Below are 11,233 nucleotides of genomic sequence, written 5' to 3' on the forward strand. Positions count from 1 at the left end.
AGTGACATCTACGGTTCTGTCTGTTCCTTCAAGCCTTCTTCTGATGCTGGGAGATTAATTTGCCATCAGAGCAACTGACAAGCATTCATTTACTGAATAATGATTTTCTAAATTCATAATTTATTATGTTATATGATGTCACTAATTAGGTAAAGCTATAATTTACAAGGGTGGAAATTCTTTTCAACTAATCACTGTCATTGATCTGAGTAGTTGTTAGGGAAATGAATGTTTCCCTATACAATGCATCCTAGAGTTTAGAAACTAAACAAAAAAGAAAGCCAGGGTTCCTTATGTCCTTTCCATCATCAAATAAACTGCATTATAAAGGAATTATCTATAAATATGAGTCCACAAGGAATATTAAGAAAAATATGTGACCCATATGACTATTGGGAGAGAGTATATAAATGTTGTGAAATATGCTTTAGGAAGGCAAGATAGATAAGAACAAAAATAATAAAACAAAGAATATTGTGAACAGCCAATTCAGAAAAGAAATTGGAGTGGTATTTAATCTAAAAAAAAGTTTTAATATGTCATTAGCCCATGATTCATCATATTCATAGTGTGTCTCTTAAAACCAGAGAGAAAATGCAATATTCTAAAAAATCTAATAACCAATGTTATAAAAGTAAATCTCAACCCAGACTAAGGGTAGTCTTTGCATAGTAAACAGTTCTCAGTTTGAGAAAGATTTTTTTTAATGTGCTAATTTTCTGAGAATAAAATCAAAAGATGCCACCTCCAAAGAGTATACACTTATATTCCAGCTGTCATAGGAAGAAAGGATCATACGAGTACTGATGCTGGCTTTCTGATACAACAGGAGAGCAATACTAAAATGTCTGCAAATGTTTTAAAGACCAAGTGAAAGAGTTTTATTGTTAAGCTAACAAAAGGCACTTTCTTATTTTATTTACAAACACCAATTCTCATTTAAAAAGAGGGAAAGATATTACATATTTTCTCCAAAGTGCTAGAAAATAGATTTTTTTAACTGCTATGTTAAGATATGGACATTTCCTGAATAACAATCTCTAAATCTATGAAACTTATCTAAGTATACAGGTCAGGGCAAGTGGGAATTTATGTAATTCAATCAAAATATCATATTATCAAATGAATTTCATTCTTTAGGACCAGGTTACTTATTTTTAGGTGATGTCATTGTGTGGAATAGTTGGTTGTTTTATGGAAACTTAATTTGCTGCCAACATGTACTTGAGCTGCATATTGCTATTTCTTACTGTTTTATAGCCCTGATCCCTTTCAATATGTTTAGAATATAATGCACATGTGTTGAGAACTATATTGCACATAAACATACCAGACATACTCCTCAGCATAAAAACTTGTGTTTACTCTTTGTAGTCTTTAATTAGTATTGAGAAAACAAAATTTCCACAAATATACTAATAAATTGCACAAATTGCACATATTTCTAACATTCTGGTATTCTGTTTTCTTCAAAAAGATTTAACTTTACAGTTGAAAATCACTGCTTGAAGCAACATACAATGTTTAAGCTCCATTCGACTGAAGATGGTTTATGCATATCACTTCTGGATTCTTGGACTTTTTTTAGTGAAATTATTAAGTGCAAACTGTTTCTGTGTGCCTACACTCTGAGAAGTTCTATGCAGAAGACAAAACAATACAAGAAAGTGTATCATCCACAAAATCTGGTGGAGAAAATTTTCCTAAATAAATAATGATAGTATAACATAATACATCTTACAGAAAAGGTATATATAAGGTATTTTAGAATCCAGAGTAAAAAGCTTTTAGCTCTGCTGAGATGGAAAGAAGAGATTCTTGGGAAAGCCTTACCAAAAAAAATAATGGGGGGCAACCCCTTTGGGTCCCCTCCCACTGTGGGAGTTTCTCTGTCCTCTCAATAAATCCTGCTTTCTCACTTTCAAAAAAAATTTTTACCTGAGTTAAAAAGAGCAATTGTAGTTTATTAGATAGAAAAGAAGTAAGAAAGAAGAAATTTTGCTGAAAATAATTGTCTATGGAAAGACAAAAAGGCATGAGATAAAAGTACAGGTTTTGGAGGAGAGCGATTTAGATTTCATTCTAGCCTTGTTCATGTATTATTTTTGCCACAATGGGCAGTTTATGCAGCTTTTCAAAGACTCTATTTTTCCCACTTTAAGATGGGGATAATAATTTTACCTCCCTTTTAAAGTTGAGCAAAGATTAAATGAGATAAAAATGTAAAATATTTGGTACATTTCCTCTTATAATCATATTGTCCAAATACTTTCATTTCCCATGGAGCTACTGAAGCAAATAGCATAAATGGAAAACTACAAAATATCATGTTCAGTGTATCATGGGTCATGTAAGAAATGAGCACCAGCACAATAACACATATTCGGATGTGTGTGCTAATAGACAGAAACGCTTACGAAAGACGTCAAGCAGAGAAGAGATGCAATCAGATTTTTTGTTCTAGAAACCTAAATTGTTGGTAGTATGAAAAAAAGACAAAATGAGGGGCGTAAATAGAGGCAAGAAAACTAATGATACAATGAGGAAAATGACCAAAGAAGGTACACATCAGAATAGACTGAGAGAAAATGTTCATGAGACTTAATGAACGATTGTCTAGGCAGAGAAAAAAGAGGAACAGGAAGATGTCAGAGAGAGTTAGTCCAGAAGAATTTCCAAATGTAGAAATCTAACAGAAGAAATTTAACAGTCGAAATCTCACAGAAGAAAATGGTCCTGAGTTGAGTTTCACATATAAATATTATATATACTGGTGACTAGTGAAATGTAGTTATAAGATGAATCCACAGCATAAATGCACTAAGCTGGATTGACAAAGTTGCACGTTAGGATATGTCATCAGGTACTTTTTATGTGTGTGTTTATATATTTATTTATGTCGCACCAGATTCTATACAGAAATTAAGAGAGCTAGTAGTTCTTATATACCAAGCCATAGTTGAAGAGTGAAGGTTAATTTAGATACTTTGAAGCAAAGGAGTATTAAAACACAAATTCAGACCAGGTGCAGTGGTTCGCACCTGTAATACTAGCACTTTGTGAGGCCAAGGCAGGGGGATCACTTAAGCTCAGGAGTTTAAGACAAACCTAGGCAAGATAGCGAGACTTCATCTCTGCAAAAAAATTAGCCAGCTGGTGGTGGCATGTACATGTAGTCCCAGCTACTTGGGAGGCTGAGGCAAGAGGATTGCCTCAGTCCAGGAGGTGGAGACTGCATTGAGCAGTGATTGTGCCTCTGTACCCCAGCCTGGGTGACAGAGTAAGACCTTAATTCAATAATGATAATAATAGTAACAAAATACAAAGTCAGAGGATACAATAAAGTAATGCAAAGTTTGCCAACAGTTGGAAAACAAATTTTTTTGTGCAGGTTTTTTAAAGCAAAGACACTCGGAAACCGGGAGTCAACATAATAGAGCTTTAAATAGATAACAGTTCTTTGAACAATAGGTTTACTCAGATAATGAGTTCTATCACACTCAAATTAGAGTGATAGATCTATTATTTCAAACAGAATCACCTACAGACACATTATTTTCCCAAGTGTTTCATTTAGCATGGTAGTGGTCATTAAATCACCTGTTAAGAGGAGTCATTTTTATTGTGATTACTACTCTTTCAGGTTAAATCTAACTACATTTTTAATAATAGAGACCCCATATGGAATTATAATACCTATAAATTAAATGTTAACTGGTCGAGGAATTATGCAATTCAGTCTGCAGCAATAAAACATATATAATTGTAGTCTACATCATGAAAATTAGAAGAATGAGGAATTCAAATGTGATGTGACGAATGAAGAATTTGGAGATATTGCATCCAGGCTGAAAAGATTTACAAGAGGACATGGTAGTTGTCCTCACATATTAAAACTGATTTCATCAGAAACTGACATTAGATGTTTTATAGGATCCCAAAGAGTAAAACAAGCTTGTGCTTGGAAATTTTAGATTGGTTTATGTCAATAAAATGTGTATAATTTTTTTTTTTTTGAGTTGGAGTCTCACTCTGTCGCCAAAACTAAAGCGCAATGACACGCTCACAGCCATCCCGGCATCGACCTGCTGGGCTCCAGCGAGCCTTTCCTCTCAGCCTTCCAAGTAGCTGGAACTACAGGCTGAACTACCACGCCTGGCTAATTTTTTATTTATTGTAAAGACAAGGTCTCGCCAATTTGCCCAGACTGGTCTCGAACCAGTGGGCTCAGGCAATCCCGTCACCTAGGCCTTCCAAAATGCTGGGTTTACAGACTGAGCCACCAAACCTGTCCAATTTTTAAAAATTATGTGAATGGAATGATTTTCATCAAGTGATATTTATGCTCACATATATCTGAATGTTTAAGAAAAGCTGAATGATCCCTTTTCTGGGCTTTGCAGAAACAATGCATACCAACTTGATCCAAGAGGCTCCATTACTCACCAGGAGACACCTTGTACATATTACATTTCTTTTGAGCATCTTATTCACTTTAAAATTGCTATATTACCACATATCCTGCAGGGAAATTGTGAGGAATATATATGATTAGAGAACCAGAAATCGCCTAATGCATAATAGCCATTTAACACATGCTAGTTGAATATGAATCTGAAAGATTCAACTGGCTTTATGACAGGCACCACAGTTAGAAGATAGCTCAAAGAATAGTCAGCTTTAAAATACCTAGTAAACACTTGCAGATAGACAAATCTATATAGGCCTTCTTTCTATGAAAGTCTTTTATATCTTTCATATAGCTTTGTAGTTATATATGTACCCGCAGACACTAATCTTTCCCCACCACAACAGAAATCTAGAGCAGAAAGTGTATGAATAGTAAGCATTAAGTTCAGCCTCATACAGCAACAATCACCAAGTACATTAACTAAATAAGGCAATAGTAGCTTATTTATCTCTTAGACAAGAAACTGAGAAGACAGTCCACTTCTGGTGTGGCAGGCCCATGTTCATTGGGGCCCTAGGCTCTTTCGCTCTTGCAGTCCTGATCATCTTTAGTGCACTGTCTCGTAGTGCAAATAAGTAATCATTTTCCATCCATGATTTTTTGCATTTTAGTCACTAGAAAGGAACACATAGAGGGATCTAAGAAGTAAGTACATTCACACATCATCACTTAATGGGGGTACATTCGAAGAAAGGCATTTGCAAGCAGTTTTGTCATTATGCAAACTAAGTAAACATAGAGTTTACTTAAACAAATCTAGATGGTCTATACATTTTTACTCGTATATTTTTATATGGAGAACCAAGTGTTCCAGCACCATTACTAAATATTATATATATTTATATGGGAAAGTAAACGTCTTAGCACCATTACTAATCATTTTCTCTATTTGATCTGCAATGCCAATAACAAATGCTATTCGGTTTCTGTATGTGTTTTTTTTTAAACTTACGGACCACTACTGGATATATGATCCATCATTGACTGTAACATCCTTATGTAATGCTTGACCGTAGCATAGAAACTGTACACAATGCTTTCATTTACATATCATTTACCAAAATGTGGTCATTGATTATGTCTATCTGCAAGAGATGCTGGGAAATAAAGACTATCAGATGGATGGCAAAATGTTCATTCAGCAACTGAGATTCTTATTGGAATGAAGAGACAAAGGATATTGGATTAGCACTTCTGACACAGGTGAATATACTCGAATATATAATTTTCTTTAGAAAGTAATTTTGGACCTGTTCTAACACCTGAATAAGTGAAGGCTTTAATTCCCAGAGTTTCATATCATAAAATATGGCCAAAATTATTTTCCCCTGGAAATTGATCGGAACAAAAGCAATCACTAATCCAGGGAGATACTAGAAAATATCAAAATACATTTTATCAGTTTATCTGATGCTCAGAAATATGATTTCTTATCATACCCACCAAGATGAACTAACTCCAAATATCACATACTCTGCTTGAAGACAAAATTAATTGACTTTTTGTGTGGAGTTATTATATATAAACCATTTGAGGACTGGGAAACTAAATACCAAATGTAATTTTCTTAGTTTAGAAGAATACTTTTTTTGCTATATCTAATAAATGGGTTTCAATATACATATGTAATCCATTCCTTTCTTCTTTTCTTCTTTTCCTTTTTTATTGTTGTTTTGAGTCAGGATCTCACTGTGTTGCTCAGGCTGGAGTTCAGTGACAAAATAATGGCTCACCCCAGCCTTGACCTCCTGGACTCAGGCAATCCTTCTACCTCAGCCTCCCAAGTGGCTGGGACTACAAGCACATGTCACCACAAAAGCAATCACTAATACAGGGAGATACTAGAAAATGTCAAAATACATTTTATCAGTTTATCTGATGCTTAGAAATATGATTTCCTATCATACCATCCTATATATACAGGTGATATATCTTCTTACTGTGACTCTTCTGTTAGGCATTTATGTTATAATGAAGCCATATACATGATTATCAAGCTTTAGTTTTATCCCCCAAAAGTAATGACTATGCAACAAAAGGAAACATTTTACTCTTTGTGTTTTAAAAATTTTAAACATTTCCATTAAAGAGATTTTTACAAATATTTCACACACATTTAGAAGTTATCATTCATCTAAAAATATATTAATCAAAAAGTAACCAAGGCTTGATTTTTTTCATTATATACTACTTCATGAATTGTTTTTATTCAATATTTAAAAACAGATTTATGCTACACTCTAATTTTTCTTAATATATTTTAGGAAATATTTATAAAAAACAAGATATTTTATTCAAAATTATAAAGATATTTAACTTCACTCAAACTAATAAGGAAAACTAATAAGGTAACTATCCAAAATGATACACAAATAATTTTTGGATTATCTGCCCAAATCTCTCTCTTACTATACACTTACTTTAATTGATTCGGAATGGAAATTTTTATATTGTAAAAAATAACTTTAGAGGTGCTGGAAACATATCCATTATCTGAGATATAAAAATGTCTAAGGACAAAAATATGCTTTAAAAGAAACATGCTAAACATAAATGGATGTTAAATTTGAACTCAATTCAGTGTCATTAACAAATGACAAATCTCTAAAATTAACTATATTGTCATCTGCTTAAAATGTGGGAGAATTCTTAAGCACTCAAATCTCCTATTCTTTAACTTAATGTAATACAGTGAGAACTTCATTATAATGCAATGTTCAAAACATATCGCCAATTTTAAAAATAAAATCATTTTGCTATTCAGCTGACATTACAGTTTATAAACAGTTTCAGATAGAAGTTCTTGAAGTTTTTAATGGTATCTATATTTAAAAACAGCCTCTGTGTATTTCATTGAAAGTATATTGTATTTCAAAATTTAAAATTAATAAATTGAAATATTTACAATTAACAACATAAATACACTTCTTTAATCAGAAACTCATTATCTTTCAAGACATTAATAACAGCTCCTAATACATCTCCCATGCCAAACTCCCCTTCAACCGACAACATCACGTGTGCTACTAGGACACAAATTTGGGACATTTGAAAGTAATTTTTATTTGACTATGCCATATTAGCCCTAACAGTTTTAGCTCATGCAAAAAAGTCATTTTTTCCTTTGTGCATCTTTATTCACAATACTGAAATTTTAAGCAGAGAAAATAACAATCCCCATTATTTACTGAGCACATATTAAGTTCTGCTTTCTTTTTTGGTGGGAAACAGAATAAATTCTATTTATTTATTTATGTGTTTTTAAATTTTACTTTATTATAGAGATGTGGGGTGCAAGTAAGGAGTAACTACACAAGCGGACTGCATGCAGGTGAAGTTTGATCTCCAACTGACCCTCACTTCCTCTGACTTGGGACCAGGTACCCTTCGTGTTGTTACATGCCTTCCCTACTCCCTCCCCTGGCAGTGCCCAGTGACTGCTGATCCCTCCCTTGTGTTAGTATAATTAATGTTCAGGTCCCATTTATGAACAAGATCATGCGATATTCAGTTCTTTGTTTCTGTAATTCTACTTCCTATATTAATCACTTTGTATACATTATCTTACCTTATTCTCTCAACATCAGTATAAGAAAACCATTTCTCTTCCTAAACTGAACTCTGGAGAAGTTATTAAACTGGCCTAAACTTTAATTACTGATAATTATTGACTGAACTTTCATTCAACACCAAATCTATGATTCCAAATGCTGCTCTCTTAACCATTATACTCTACTTCTTTGGAGATACTCTTGATAAATATAAAAAAGGAATGTCAATCATTTAAATATATTTGCATATTCTGTTTTTGCTGGGTTTTAATTTTAATATTTTTGACCATTTGAGACATGTGAGGTCTAGGTAAAATGGAAGAAAATCTGAAACTGTTTCTCTTGAAGTAACTAAATTTTATATTGATAACAAATGATAAATGCTTTTATAAAATAAGAAGTAATTCAAAAATGTATTAAACAAATTAAGATGACAAATATTTTGTTAGTCTGAATTGTTCTCATTACAACATAGCTTCCTCTGACAGATATATTTTGCACCAATCCTATAACATTTGAAGATCAACTTCCTCACATACCAAGTGGCAGAGAACTTACAAAAATAAGATTTGCATTCCCAGTATGTTGAAAGAGCACTGCTACCTCGTATTGTTGCAGTGTGAGCCATTTTCTGTTTGTTAGGGTGTTGGTAAGTTCTGCTGGTGTTAGTTAAAGAACCTAGCCTTGGTCAAAACTGCCCTTTCATCAGCATGTCCCCTCATTTAAATTCTTCAGAGAGTGGCACAAGCAAAAAAGCAATGATTATTTGGGAGATACAAAAGCAAAGTTATGAATATTCAAATGCACATAATTCTCAATGCTTGGTATAGTAAAACTAGATAAAAACATACAGCCTGGACTTTAGTGAGGAACGTTAAAGCACAATGTATTGAAACTTACCAATAAAATTAACCACTCCTCATACTTTCCCTTTAATTCCTCTCTTTCTCCTTTCTTTTGTCTTTCCATTCCTCCCTCCTTTCCTTCCTTTCTTATTTTTTACCAGGTGATAATAAGAGAAGCAGGTATTTGAATATCAATTGTCCTGCTTCTTAAGATCTTCGGATCCTCTGTTCTTTGTGTATATATCCTTGAAGATTTCATTCACTGCTTTATATAGCTAGAACCCATATCTATTTCTCTAGCCGTGAGGTTTTACAGGAGGCATGATCTTGTTTTTCCCTTGCCTTCTTGACATAGCTTCCTTAATGAGTTTACAGTACTTTAAATTCCATATGTTGAAAACTAAAATCGTAACTTTTCACCAAAACCAGATTCTCCAATTAACTTTCTTTTTTTTTTAAATCAATATTTTTTATTATGATATTGTGGGGTACAGTTAAGGGTTAGCTATACAAATATGCTCCGTTCAGGCACCCTTGTTGATAAGAGGTGTCTCCCTGTACCCAGACAGGTATTTACTATCGTTAATCCCATCTTCCTTCTCCTCCCCCTCCATAGTTTCCCACCACTGTCAGCCATTTTCTTATACTATTACGTTGGATGTTCAAGGTCCACTATATGAGTGAGAACATGTGATACTCAGATCTTTGTTTCTGTGAGAGGTCACTCAGTATTATAGACTCTAGTTCCATACAGGTTGCTGTGAAATTCATGATTTTGTTCTTTTTTATGGCTGCGTAGTATTCCATCGTGTATATGCACCACTCTTTTTTAATCCAACCCTCTTTTGATGGACAGCATGGTTGCTTCCAGGGTCTTGCTATTGTGAACAATGCTGCAATAAACATACATGTGCAGGTATCTTTTTTATAGAGTGATTTGAGTTCTTCAGGGTATATTCCCAGTAGGGGGATTGTGGGGTCATATGGGAGGTCAATATTTAGAGCTTTAGGAATTGCCATACTGTTTTCCACAGAGGTTGCACTAGTTTGCACTCCCACCAACTGTGTAGATGAGTTCCCTTTTCCCCGCACCCCCTCCAGCAACTGTTAATTTTTGAGTTATTGATAATTGTCATTCTGACTGGAGTTAGGTGGTATCTCAGTGTGGTTTTGATTTGCATCTCCCTGATGATTACTGAGGTTGAACATTTCTTCATGTGTCTGTTGGCTGCTAGGATGTCTTCCTTTGAGAAGTGTCTGTTCATATCTTTTGCCCATTTTACAATGGGGTTGTTTGTTTTTTTCTTTTTAGCATGTTTGAGTTCCTTGTAGAACAAAGATGTTAAGCCTTTGTCAGACCTGGTTCTGGCAAATACTTTTTCCCAGTCTGTAGGCTGTCTCCCTGCTCTCTGGGTGGTTTCTTTGGCTTTGCAGAAACTTGTCAGTTTAATGAGGTTCCACTTGTCTATCTTCTCTCTTATGGCCTGGGAGTTTTGGGTTTTGTTCAGGAATTGGATGCCAGTTCCAATTTCCTTGAGGGTATGTCCTTCATTTTCTAAGGTTCTTATGGTTTGAGGTTTTATATATAGGTCTCTGATCCATTTAGAGTTAATTTGTGTGTATGGGGATAAATAGGGGTCTTGTTTGAGTCTTCTGCATGTGGTCAGCCAGTTTTCCCAGCACCATTTACTGAATATGTTCTCCTCTCCCCAGTGGTAGATAGTGGAGGCTTTGTTGAAGATGAGTTAGTTGAGAAATTGAGGTTTTGCTTCTGGAATCTCAATTCTATTCCATTGGTCTATATGCCTGTTCCTGTACCAATACCAAGCTGTTTTGATTATTGTAGCTTTATAGTAAAGTTTGAATTCTGGTAATGTGATACCACCTGCTTTGTGGTTTTTTGGGGTTTTTTTTTTTTTTTGGCTGAGGATTGTTCTGGCTATTCTTGGTTGTTTGTGTTTCCATATGAATTCCTGTGTTGTTTTTTCTAGGTCTGAGAAGAATGTTGCTGGTAATTTGGTGGGTATTGTATTAAATCTGTAGATTGCCTTAGGTAGAATGGATATCTTCACAATGTTGATTCTTCCAATCCATTAGCATGGGATATTTCTCCACTTGTTTGTGTCATCTTTGATTTCTTTGAGCAGAGTTTTATAGTTTTCATTGTAAAGGCCTTTCACATTTGTGGTTAGGTAGATGCCAAGGTATTCTTTGTGTGTGTGTGTGTGTGTGTGTGTGTGTGTGTGTGTGTGTGTGTGTATATGTGTATGTGTGTGTGTGTTTGTTTTTTTTTGTTTTTGGAGTTGGAGTCTCACTCCAGTAGCCCAGACTGGAGTGCAGTGGCCTCTCCTGGCCACCGCAGCCTC

The sequence above is a fragment of the Carlito syrichta genome, unplaced genomic scaffold (genome assembly GCF_000164805.1).
Source record: "Carlito syrichta isolate Samal-C Ts95f unplaced genomic scaffold, Tarsius_syrichta-2.0.1 Scaffold314393, whole genome shotgun sequence".
NCBI classification, from domain to species: Eukaryota; Metazoa; Chordata; class Mammalia; order Primates; family Tarsiidae; genus Carlito; species Carlito syrichta.